General features: G+C 37.1%; 1 protein-coding gene across 1 annotated transcript in view; it reads left to right on the top strand.

Moving 5' to 3' along the window:
• The window catches only part of SCML4 (Scm polycomb group protein like 4), a 184,760-nt gene that overhangs the window by 122,240 nt on the left and 48,537 nt on the right, over window positions 1-13,983 (top strand). The gene's annotated exons all lie outside the window — the stretch shown is intronic.

Here is a 13,983-nt window from a genome sequence, read left to right as displayed (position 1 = left end):
GACCTTCTTGGGCCTTTCTTTAAGAATTGCTTTTCTTGCTGTGGTCAATACTATACTATCCAGCTCCTGGGAATTCTCTCCTTAGGGTCTCTTGGGGCTTTCCTTTCTGGGGTATTGATTTTGGCACTTAGTGGTTTTCCTGAGTTAAGAAATACCTGGAGGATTGACATTATAATTTCAAGTCTTTATGGTATTAAAATTTAGACTATAGAGATACCTCAGATATGACTAAGATGTTTTTTCCTTTACTTTTGGTTCAGAATGGTCATTTCATTGTAGAGTGCTTCTGGTGAGATAACCTCATTAAGGGTTCTGTCACTTCAAGTCTCAAAGAGGTCCTTGAGGACATTAAATGTAAGAGACTTATCCAGGGTCACACAGTCAGCAAGTCTCAGAGGTAGAATTTGAAACCTCTTGCCTCAGAGGCCAGACCTCTATCCTCTGCACTGTTTTGCCTCTCAATGCTTTTTCACATTGGCTACAACTGAAACTTGTGATTCACTGACAATATGAATGAAGAACTCTCAAAGTCCTAAGTAAGCTGGGTCAGATAATTTTCTAATCTAGTAAACATGTAGGCATTAAAAGCACCTATTACACGAATCAGATCATATCTCCAATGCATGCTGTGAAGAATATTTTTCTTCTAGGAGGTAGGTAGCACAATGGATAGACCAGTGGAGCTGGAGTAAGGAAGATCTGAATTCGAATCTAGCCTCAGGCACTTACTAGCTGTGTGATGCTGGGGAAGTCACTTAACCTCTGCCTACCTCAGTTTTTTCAATTGTAATATTAGGATAATAATAGCATTTATTTCTCAGGGTTATTGTAAGGATTAAATAAAATAATATTTGTAAAGCCCTTAGCAGAGTGTCTGCCATATAGAAGGTACTTAATAAATGCTCATTTCCTTCCTTTTCTCACTAAAATACTTAAAGTATAGTCTCTTCCCACTTCTCTTCTTCTCCACGAGCATTTTCCCACAGTTCTTCTGGATTTCCTCATGTCAGAACAAGGACAGAGAGTTCCAGGACAACAGAGCTAAATGGACAGACTCTACCAAAGACACTTGTCCTAATGGTTGTACCCTTGAGAGTATAATTGTATTGATTGGAAGTACTTGCTTTCCCCAGGAGGATCTCTCCCTCCCTCCCTCCCTCCCTCTCTCTCTCTCTCTCTCTCTCTCTCTCTCTCTCTCTCTCTCTCTCTCTCTCTCTCTCTCTCTCCACCCTCTCCCTTTCTCCCTCTCCCCCTCCCCTCCCCCTCTACTCTCTCTCTTTCTCCCTCTTTACCTTCACCCCTCTCTCTTTCTCTTTCTCTCTCTCTCTCTCTCTCTCTCTCTCGACAGGGTTACTGGACTGGCAAGGAGGGAGATGCCATGGAGTTGGTATGACTGGATTTCAGTCAAGCACTTGGCAATATGACATAAGAGAATGGAAACTAGACATGGCCTTGGAGGGTCCCAAATCTGCTAATTACTACCTGTGTGACCTTGGGAAAATCACTTTCTCTAGGCATCGGTTTTCTTATTTGTAAAATGAAGAGGGGTGTAGCCAGTTGGCCAAGATGATAAAAGCTGGAAACAGTCTATGTTAGAGGGGCTATGGGAAGTTAGATATGTTGATACACTGTAGGTAGAGCCATTAATTGGCCAACCATTCAGGAAAACAATTTGAAATCATGCTAGAAAAGTTACTGAAGAGTTCATACCCTTTGACCCAGTAGTTTCACTATTGGTCACGTACCCCCAAAAAGGTCAAAGAAAGAAGGAAAGGAGAAATACACACACACATACATAAATACATATATGTTTATAAGTTACAAATTTGTAAAAATATAAAAAACCATATATGTGTATCTACAGAGTATGTTGAATTTATATACATCTATGTGTATATATACATATAGATGTATATAAAGGAAACATGTACACATATGTCTACATATCTATAATGCATATATGCATATGTGGAGCATATGTTGGATTTATATATACATATATGTAATCATATGATTTTGGTTAGTTTTGTTATTGATATGGTTGATCATGTTGATAGTTTTCCTAATATTGAACCGGCTTTTCATTCCTTGTATAAATCCTACCTGGTCACAGTATATTATCCTGGTGATAAATTGCTGTAATCTCTTTGCTAATATTGTATTTAGAATTTTTGCATCAATATTCATTAGGAAGATTGGTCTATAATTTTCTTTCTCTGTTTTTGCTTTCCCTGGTTTAGGTATCAGCACCATATCTGTCTCATAGAAGGAATTTGGTGGGATTCCTTCTTCACCTATTTTTCCAAATAGTTTGTATAGTATTGGAACTAATTGTTCTTTAAATGTTTGGTAGAATTCACTTGCAAATCCATCTGGCCCTGGAGATACATATGTGTGTGTGTATATAAAGGAAAAATCTATGTATAAACACACACATATGTGCATGTGGAGTATATATTGGGTTTATATATACATATATGGGTATATTTACATAGTCATGCTGCACTAGACCTCTCTCACCACCACCACCACCACGCACATACAGCTGGAATCAAAGTGTTGCCTAGTGATTAAGGAACAACTGAATCAATCATGATATATGAACACAATGGGATATTATTTTGCCCTAAGTGATGACTAATATGAGAAATTTAGAGAAAGTTGGGAAGACTTACTTGAACTGTAGCAGAACCAAATAAGGCAAACCAAGAGAAAAAAGACAGTGCTCACAAAAATAAAAAGGAAAATAATACAAACATATATCAGAATTGAGATCAATGATTAATCTTGACTCTAGAGAACCAGTGATGAAATCTGCCTCCTTCCTCTTGGCTGAGAGGTATTGGGCATTGGGTATGGAATGAGGCATGTGGCAGACATGGTCAGTATGTCTGTGTTGTTTAAATGTACTTGCTCTTAACAAGGATTCTTTTCCTGGTGTATGTGTGTGCATGGAAGATTAATGGTAAGTCACAGTAGTGTAATAAAAACAAAAAAATAGCAAAACATTTTAATAAAATGAAATACAATCATGAGTCTGATACATCCTATATTTCTCACAGTAGCTAGCTTTTATGGAGTAATTTTGCAAAATGCTTTACATATGCAATCTCATTGGGCCCTCAAAATAATCCTGGGAAGTAGGTGCTATCATGATCTGTTTTATAGATGAGAAAACTGAGGTATATAGAGGTTAAGTGGTTTGCCCAAGGTTACACATGTAGTCAATATCCTTGTGGATAAAATAAGGGGTATAGAGGGTGTTCAGGGAGGACTAGCACCTCTGGTGTGAAGGCTTGCCAAACTCTTTTCAGAGCTGCTTATCTACCTTTGATGTTCACCTGCCACCCAACTCTCACCTGTGACTCCAAGAAGCTATAGCATGCACAGTGGCCACACTCTGGCCAAACCATCTTGGTAGACAGGCTAAACCAGGTTACCAACAGACTTCAAACCTGTCGATGAAATAGAGGGATGTCCACCTCAAGTATTTAAATACTTTCATTGGTGGAATGGGAGGATGAGGATGATTTATTCCAATGGCCATGAAAGCAGCTGAAGCAGGCTCTGTGGAGCACTTAGACCTTGGTCAGACATCGAAGATGCCACGGTCATCTCCCTGCATCCTGGGCCTTCACCAGTCATCCTGACTTTTGTCTTGCCGCTGGACTTTGATGACTCAGGAAGAGAGAGTGAGACTGACGACTTTGTGCAGCTCTGCCTCACTTAAATGCAATTCACCCATGTGTCAAGACATCACCCCGTGGTCATGTGTCCTCTTCTAAATGAAGGACCAGCAATAAAAGATGACATGAAGACATGTGGGCTCAGTATTGCAAAGTTAGGAGTATTTAGAAGATGGAACTGGTAACTGGGAGAATCAAGTTATCCTCCTAGCTCTGCCACTAAGAAGTAATGTGTTCTTTAGTTAATTATTTAACCTTTCTGGGCCTCAGTTCCCTCAACTGTAAAATGAAGGAGGTGGGTGATATGTTCTCTAAGGTGCCAACCAGCTTGAATTGTCTGGGAAGCAGATTTCTCTTGAAAACCTTATTTGGCTCAGAAACTCTCCTAAAACTAATTTGCCCTCCAATGAGTTTCTCAGTATGAATAGCACAGTGGTCTCAATTCACTTCCCAACACAATCTCTCAGCCCATTAGGCACAGCACAGAGAGTGGGCCAGCCAGTCAGCCCATTAACAAGGACTAGCTCCCTCCCTCTTTCTTTCTCTTTTCTCTTTCCAGTCTGAAAGCCCTGGATAAATCTCGAGGTTTTTCCTTTGGGTGGCACCTGGGATGGCAGAGTACCCTTTTCCCTTGGTTGCAGATCATAACCTTTCTTACAACAGGCTACAGTGCCATTCAAAGAAGCATGATGGCTTTGGTCCTAATCAGACTTGGCAGGTTAGGTTACAGAGCCATGATGAAAGGGAAAGTCGGGAGCAGGGTTGCTAGGTACCCATTTGTCTCTTTTGTCACTCTTCAGAATGACTTTTTGCTCACATTTTAAATAGTGCCCCAAATTAAATGAAAGGCCGGGTGGTAGGTTAAAAGGGTACTTACCACCTCTAGAGTTGGAGAATCTGGGTTCAAATACCTGGTATGATTTTTCAAAAAAAATTATTTATTTTTTATTTAGATTTTTAAAAATTATTTATTTAGATTTTTTTTCCCCACCTGGTATGATTTCAAGAATTTCCCTTAGCCTTCCTGACCCTCAGTTTCCTCATCTGTAAAATGGAGTCAGACTAGTAGCTCTAGATCAAAGATCTAACATTCCCTTGCAGATACAACCTTAAGGGGAGAATCTTGGATCCATAAAACACTAATTAAAGGGGATCTTGGAGATGAATCCTTTCACCTGATGGATGAATAAACTGAGGCAGGGTTGGCTTCAGAACATTAGATTCTTACAGTCTTTATTGAAGGTCTAAAAAGCTACAAGTAACCTTAGGCAATGTGTAATTTTCAAGCAATCAACTTGCATTTCTTAAGTGCCATTTCTTAAGTATACCAGGCACTGGAGATATAAAGACAAAAGTAAAATACTTCCTGCCCCCAAAGAATTTCTATTCTATCAAGAGAGACATTGTATTTTTGTTGTCATTGTTGTTTGGTTGTTTTCAGTCACGTCCAACTCTTTGTTACCCCATTTAGAGTTTTCTTGGCAGAGAACCTGGAGTGGTTTGCCATTTTATTTTCAAGCTTATTTTACAGGTGAGGAAACTGAGGGAAACAGGGTTAAGTGACTTGCCCAGGATCACACAGCTAGGAAGTGTCTAAGGCTGGATTTGAACTCAGGAAGATGAGCCTTCTTAACTCCATGTCTGGTCCTCTAACTGCTGAACCATTTGGCTCCCCAGAGATAATCCAGGGACAATGTATGTGTGTATATATGTATGTATGTGTGTGTGTATATGTGTGTGTATGTGTGTGTGCTTGTATAGATACAGATACAGATAGAGATAGGGATACAGATAGAGATAGGGATACAGATAGAGATAGAGATACAGATTGATTTGCAGATACAGATAGGGATAGAGATAGAGATAGAACTAGGTATACAGATACAGATAGAGATAGAGATACATATACAGATAGAGATAGGGATAGAGATAGAGATAGAGATAAAAGTGAAGATGGGGCTGCCTTGCCTAGAGGTGGCCAGGGGGCACCATAGTACACAGAAGCACTAAGCCTGGAGTCAAGAAACCTGAATTCAAAATATACCTTCAGACACCTAGTATCTGTGAAATTATGGCTCAGTAACTTGACTCAGTTTGCCTTAGTTTCCTCATCTGTAAAATGGGAATAATAATGGTACCTACCTCCCAGGATTGTTGTGAGGATCAAATGAGATATTTGTAAAAGCGCTTACTCCCATGCTTAGATGCTTATTTCCTTCCTTCCTGAATGGAGGTAGAGTGCCCAGCCCTTCTACATCTATGACAACCAAAACCTGAAATTTGCACCAGACTGAATAATTATCAAGAACTCCAATAAAAACTAGAGCAAGTGACTTATTTTACCCCAATGCTGCATAAAAAGTGAGTCAGTGGATAATGCTGTTGCATGTAGACAATCAAGCTCTCAACTTGACCAGAGATATATGTAGCCTCTACTCAGAGGCAGTAAAAACTGAGAGATCCCTAGAGAAAGCCTCAGAGAGATTGTAGACCCAAAATGGGACCTTTAGACTGGGGAATAGCAGCAACCAGTGTAGGAGGACACCCCAAGGTGGACAGAGACACCCTACAGCTTTGAAGTCCTGGAGCTCTAATGCTCTGAAGTTCAGAGATCCAGGAAGACGCAATGGTCTAACCCTAGGAGGAGGAGATCAGTACAAGAACCCAGGTGACCCAGGATAAAACCAAGGAGAACCCAAATCCCACACACAATCTCAACAAGGGGTAAAACTTGTCCTTAGTACAAAGCCCCATTTCAAGAATTAAAGTTGGAGATATCAGTAAACTAAAGAATTCACTGACCAGTATAAAAATTATTGTAAATCTATGGAGCCCCCAAAAGAAGGGGAAAGTGCCTCTATGGTAACTCTAAACTCCATAATAACTATACCTCTAAGTAGAGACTGAAAGGAAAAGATAGATTTTCTATATACAAAGAAGAAGTGAAGAAGAGATAAATAGAAAATAAAATAAATGCTTGTGACGGAAGAGATACCATGATGGCTAGTCATTGTCTGGGAGCCTAAAGACATTGTTAATCCCTACTTGGTCCTGCCTTCCTCCTCATCTCTTACCTCTTTCCCTCTGGACTAAGTCTAAAAGATACAAATGTCTAATTGTTCTCTGAACTAACTGGCTTCAGTCATGATACATTTTTTTTTTTTAGTGAGGCAATTGGGGTTAAGTGACTTGCCCAGGGTCACACAGTTAGTAAGTGTTAAGTGTCTGAGGCCGGATTTGAACCCAGGTATTCCTGACTCCAGGGCCGGTGCTCTATCCACTGCGCCACTTAGCTGCCCCCATGCTACATTTTTTTGTATGCTGCGCTAATTATCCATTTTTTCTGTCAATTAGAACTCTTGCAAACTGGTCAGTGAGGTTACCCTTGTCACCCCCATTACTATAAATATGGGCTTTTTAAATTGTTAAGTCATTTTCAGTCAGGTCCAACTCTTCCTGAACCCTTTTGGGGTTTTCTTGGCAAAGACACTGGAGAGGTTTCCATTTCCTTCTCCAGCTCATTTTACAGATGAGGAAACTGAAGCAAATAGAGTTAAATGACTTACCCAGGGTCACATAGCTAGTGTCTGAGTCCAGATATGAATTCAGGTCTTCCTGACTCCTGCTCCACCTAGCTGCCCAATATGGGCATTTAAGTGCAATTCAATCACCCTATGATTCTAGTGTCTGTACCATGGACTCTAACTCAGGGCAATTATGACATTCCATGGTTTCTATATGACTAAGATTGGGAAACCAAATGCCTGTTTTTTCTTTTTTGCTTTTAATTGCCTACCCTTTGACTCTAGTATACATAAAGAGCATTGACCCTGGAGTCTGAGAATGTAGATTCAAATCCTGACTTGGCACTTACCATTTAAGGGACTTAACTTCAACATGAATTTTCCAATCAGTAAAATTAGGAGACTGGGCTAGATGGCTCCTGAGATCCTTCCTGCCCTAGATCTATGATCCTAAGTCACTCAACTTCCCTAGACCCAAGTTTTCTCCTGTCAAGTGCATGTATTGTGCTAGATGGCCTCTGAACTTCCTTCTATTTTTATTTTTTATTATTTTTTTAAGTGAGGCAATTGGGGTTAAGTGACTTGCCCAGGGTCACACAGCTAGTAAGTGTTAAGTGTCTGAGGCTGGATTTGAACTCAGGTCCTCCTGACTCCAGGGCCAGTGCTCTATCCACTGCGCCACCTAGCTGCCCCTGAACTTCCTTCTAGAACTAAATAGGTGTTTTTATGATCTAGCGAAGAAGAAACTCAACTTCTCCCTCTCTCGAACATCACACTGATGACAAGGTTCCTTTGTCCATAGCCAGTGCTTTTTAGATGTCTCTCCCCATAGGCATGTTAACTTCTACTTGGCCTGGAGTTGGCATATCTTAGTCCCTTTAGCCACTATTGGCTGAAGCAGGAAAGCCATGGTACTTTGAGGTGTGTCTACAGTCCGTCCTCAACATTTGCTCATTAGCATTTAGGTGATTTTATTAGTAACCACATTTTCACACCAGTAACCACATTTCATATTAGTAACCACATAATTCACATTTTCAATGGTCAATGGTGCACATTTATGGCTGTGCATAGTAGAGAAAAAAAATGAGAGGTGGAATGCATGAAAGTTTGTGGAGTTGCTAGCATCCTACTAGGTGCTTCATGGGTCTTGTTCACCTTATAGTTGTAGAGAACTCCCTGTGCATTTGTTTTGTATTTTCATTGTTTGCCTTTAAAACTCAAGTTTTGTGTTGCAATTATGCCCCCCAAAACAGTGCAAGTCCCTTGGGCTCAAATGTGCAAAGTTAGCAATGTGGCTTAGTGAGAAAATAAAGGTGTCAAATAAACTTCATGGCAGATTGTCTGCAGCCACTGTCAGCCTAATCAACCAGCTGGCTAGAAACATCCCATCATCCCATCATCAATCTCAGCCTCAAGGTTAAACAACAACTCGCATTTGCTATGCTCCCATACTCATAGACGCTTTCTTTGGTGGGGCAATAGGGGTTAAGTGACTTGCCCAGGGTCACACAGCTAGTAAGTGTCAAGTGTCTGAGGCTGGATTTGAACTCAGGTACTCCTGAATCCAAGGCCGGTGCTTTATCCACTGTGCCACCTAGCTGCCCCATACTCATAGACCCTTAAGGCTCTCAAATAGAGAGATGTCACTGATGGATTATTTCAAGCTCATGCATCTTTCACGATCTCTAATGCCATACACCAACTGTGAAGGACAGAGTGTCAGAGATAATGGCAAGATCCCACAAGTCTCAGTGTCTTCCAACAGGCGCAACTAAAGTCCCAGCAATCTCTCCCTTGGTTTTCAGAGAGTGGCCAAGGTAGAGAGATTCACAACACAATACAATGCCCTCACACTGCCATTTAACACAATGGAAAGGAAGAATGAGGTTAAAAATATTTTAGTTTTAAGAATTTTGTTTGTTTGACAATATTTATGGGACTGTACATTTCATGCATTATGAAAAGTGAATATTATCTGAAATAAATGTTGATTTTAATTGAGATGTTAGCACAAAAAGTCACAGATTTTAAGGGAATTACTAGCAAGAAAAAATGTTTTGCATGTTACCAATTTTATTTTGTGCACCACATTTTATGGATCATTTCATGGTTATTGTTTTAGGAAAAGTGCATATTTTTAAACATTTTTATTTAAAGTTTTGACTTCCAAATTCTATGTCTCCCTCTCTCCCTCTCCTTTTCCAATCCCAAAATGGTAAGAAATCAGATATAGGTTAAACACATGAAATTATATAAAACATTTCCATATTAGCTATTTTGTACAGGAGGAAAAAATGAAAGACTTAAAAATAGCATGCTTTAGTATGTATTCATTCAATATCAGTTCTTTTTCTGGAGACAGATAATATGCTTCATCATTAGTCCTTTGGGATTGTCCTGGATCGTTATATTGCTAAGTCATTCACAGTTCTTTATCAAACAATATTGCTGTTACTGTGTACAATATTCTCCTGTTTCTGTTCATTTCACTATGCATCAGTTTATGTAAGTCTTTCTAGGTTTTTCTGAAATCATGCTGCTTGTCATTTCTTATAGCATAGTAATAATCCATCACAATCATATACCAGAGCTTGTTTAACCATTACCTAATTGATGGGCATCCCTTTGATTTCCACAGAAAGAGTTACTATAAATATTTTTGTACAAATAGGTCCTTTTCCCTTTTTTGATGTCTTTGGGATGTAGACTTGTAGTAGTATAGCTGGATCAGAGTATGAACAGTTTTATAGCCCTTTGGGCATAGTTCCAAATTGCTCTCCAGAATCATTGCGTTAGTCACAACTCCACCAACAGTGCATTAGTGTCCAGTTTTCCCACATTCCCTCCAGCACCCAACATTTTCCTTTTTTGTCATATTAGCCATTCTGATAGATGGCAGGTGGTACCTCATAGTTGTTTTAGTTTTGCATATCTCTTATCAATAGTGATTTAAAACATATTTTCATATGACTATAGACACTTTTGATTTCTTTGTGTGAAAACTACCTGTTCATATTCCTTGACCATTTATCAATTAGGAAATGACTTGTATTTTTATAAATTTGGCTCAGCTCTCTCTATATTTGAGAAATGAGGTCTTTATCAGAGATACTTGTTGCAAAGTTTCTCTGTAGTTTTCTGCTTTCCTTATGATTTTGGTTTTATTATTTTTGTTATAAAATTAAAATGATCTATTTTACATTTTGTAATGCTCTCTATATCTTTGGTGCTAAATTCTTCCTCTGTCCATAAATCTAACAGATAAACTATTCTATACTCTCTTAATTTGCTTATGGAATCACCTTTTATGTGTAAATCATGTACTCATTTTAATCTTATCTTGGTATATGGTGTGAGATATTGGTCTATACCTAGTTTCTGTCATACTGCTTTCCAGTTTTCTCAGCAGTTTTTGTCAAATAAGGAGTTTTTGTTCCAAAAGCTTAGATCTTTGGATTTATCACATTTTAGATTACTATGGCCATTTACTATAACGCAATTAGTACCTAATCTATTCCACCAATCCACCACTCCATTTCTTTTTAAAAATACATTTTATTGATATATTTTTAACTTAATAGTATTTTATTTTTTCTAATTGCATTCATTTTTGTAAGATTTTGAGTTCCAAAATTTTCTCCCTCCTTCTCTTCCCTTCTTTCTCCCCAAGAGAGCAAGCACTATGATATAGGTCATATATGTATAATCATGTTAAACATATTTTCACATCAGTCATATTGTAAAAGAAGAGTCAGAACAGAAGGGGAAAACCACAAGAAGAAAAAAAAACAAAAAAAGTGAAAATAGTATGCTTCAATCTGCATTCAGACTCCATAGTTCTTTTTCTTGATGCTACCACTCAATTTCTTAGCCAGTACCAGATTGTTTTGATAATTATTGCTTTATAATACAGTTTGAGGTTTGTTAGACTATGTTCTTTTGCATTTTTCATTGATTCCCTTGATGTCCTTGAGCTTTTTTGTTCTTCCAGGTAAATTTTGTTATTATTTTTCTTGCTCTATAAAATAATTTTTTGATAGTTTGATAAATATGGCTAAATAGATCAATTTAGGTAGAATTGCCATTTTATTATATTTTCTAAGTCTACCCATAAGTAATTAATTTTTTTCCAGTTGTTTAGATCCAACTTTGTGTGAAAAGTGTTTTATATGTGTTCATATAAGTCATGGGTTTGTCTTGGCAGGTAGACTCCCAAGTATTTTATAATGTCTCCAGTTATTTTAAATGTAATTTCTCTTTCTATTTGTTGCTGATGGACTTGGTTGGTGATATATAGAATTGCTGTGATTTATATGAGTTTCTTTTGTATCCTGCAACTTTGCTAAAGTTGTTAATAATTTCAAGTAGTTTTTTAGTTGATTTTCTCAGATTTTCTAAGTATAACATCATATCATCTTCAGAGTGATAGTTTTGTTTTCTCATTGCCTATTCTAATTCCTTTAATTTCTTTTTCTTCTCTTATTACTATAGCTAACATTTCTAGTACAATATTAAATAACAGAGGTGATAATGGACATCCTTGCTTAACCCTTGATTGTATTGGGAGAGCTTCCAGCTTATTCCCATTTCAGATAATGCTTGCTGATAGTTTTAGATAAATATTAGTTATCATTTTAAGGTAAACTCCATTGATTCCTATGCTCTCTAGTGTTTTTAATAGGAATGGGTGCTGTATTTTGTCAAAGGCTTTTTCTGCATCTATTGAGATAATCATATAATGTCTGTTGGTTTTGTTATTCATATGGACAATTATGCTGATAGCTTTCTTAATATTGAACCAGCCCTGCATTTCTGGTATAAATCCCACCTGGTCATAGTGTATGATCTTTATGTTATATTGCTCTAATCTCTTTGCTAGTATTTTATTTAAATTTTTTGAATCAATATTCATTAGGGAAATTAATCTATACTTTTCTTTCTCTGTTCTGGCTCTTCCTGGTTTGGGTATCAGCACCATATTTGTCTCATAAAAAGAATTTGGTAGGACTCTTTCTTTATCTAATTTTCCAATAGTTTATAGAGTATTGGGATTAATTTTTCTTTAAATCTCTAGTAGAATTTGCTTGTGAATCTATATGGTCCTGGGGACTTTTTCTTAGGAAGTTATTGATGGGTTGTTCAATTTCTTTTTCTAAGATTGGATTATTTCTTCTTCTGTTAATCTGGGTAAATTTATATTGTTGTAGCTATTCATCCATTTTATTGTCAAATTTATTGGCATATAATTGGGCAAAATAGCTCCTAACAATTGTCTTAATTTCCTCTTCATTGTGGTGAATTCACCCTTTTCATTTTTGAAATTAGTAATTTGGTTTTTCCCCCTTTTTTGGATAAAATTAACCAGTGGTTTATCTATTGATTTTTTTTTCATAAAACCAGCTTCTAGTTTTATTAGTTCAATGGCTTTCTTAATTTCAGTTTTATTAATCTCACCTTTAATTTTCAGGATTTCTAATTCAGTGTTTAATTGGGGATTTCTAATTTGTTCTTTTTCTAGTTTTTTAGTTGCATGCCCAATTCATTGATCTGCTTTTTCTCTGTTTTATTGATGTGAGCTATCAGAGTTACAGATTTTCTCCTAAGTACCGCTTTGGCTGCATCCTATAAATGTTGATACATTGTATCATCATTATCACTTTAATGAAATCATCAATTGTTTCTATGATTTGTTCTTTGACCCACTTGTTTTTTAGGATTAGATTATTTAATTTACAATTTATTTTTAATCTCTTTTTCCATTGTCCATTATTGAATGTGATTTTTATCGCATTATGATCTGAATAGGATGCATTTATTGTTTCTGCTTTTCTACATTTGGTTGTGAGGTTTTTACATCCTAATACATAGTCAGTTTTTCTGTAGTACTGCTGAGAAAAAGGTATATTCCTTTCTATTCCCATTCATTTTTCTCTAAAGAGGTATCATATCTATTTTTTTCAGAATTGTATTCACCTCCTTAACTTCTTTCTTATTTATTTTTGGGTTAGATTCATCTAGTTCTGAAAGGGAAAAGTTGAGGTCCCATACTAGTATAGTCTTATTATCTATTTCCTCCTATAACTCATTTGACTTCTTTAAAAATTTAGCTGCGATACAATTTGGTGCATACATGTTTAGTATTGATATGACTTCATTGTCTATGGTACCTTTCTGCAAGATATAGTTTCCTTCTTCATCTCTTTTAATTAGATCTATTTTTGCTTTTGTTTTGTCTGAAATCATGATTGCTACTTGTACTGTCTTTGCTTCAGCTGAAGCTTAATAGATTCTGTTCCAGCCTCTTACCTTTACCTTGTGTGTATCTCTCTGCTTCAAATGTATATCTTGCAAAAGACATATTATAGGATTCTGGTGTTTAATCCATTCTGCTATCTACTTCTATTTTATGGGTGAGTTAATCCCATTCACATTTATAGTTATGATAACTGTGTACTCCCCTCCATGCTATTTTTTTGTGTTTATTTACATCTATTAATTACACCCCACTCTTTCCTTCATCACAAGTGTTTTACTTCTGATCACCCAACACCTTCTCTGATATACCTTCCCTTTTATTAGTTCCCCCTCCCCCTTTTATTATACTTGTCCCTTTTTACTTCCTTCTAGAGTAAGATAGATAGACTTCTTTTTTTAAAAAAAATAAAAGTATTTTATTATTTTCCAGTTACATGTAGAAATAGTTTTCAACATTTGTTTATATAAGATTTCCAATTTCAAATTTTTCTCCCTCCGTCCCCTCCGCGCCCCCC

This window comes from Dromiciops gliroides, chromosome 4 (assembly GCF_019393635.1).
Source record: "Dromiciops gliroides isolate mDroGli1 chromosome 4, mDroGli1.pri, whole genome shotgun sequence".
Classification (NCBI taxonomy): domain Eukaryota; kingdom Metazoa; phylum Chordata; class Mammalia; order Microbiotheria; family Microbiotheriidae; genus Dromiciops; species Dromiciops gliroides.
Note: the sequence above shows the minus strand (reverse complement) of the source record. Positions and strands in the feature narration are given on the sequence as shown.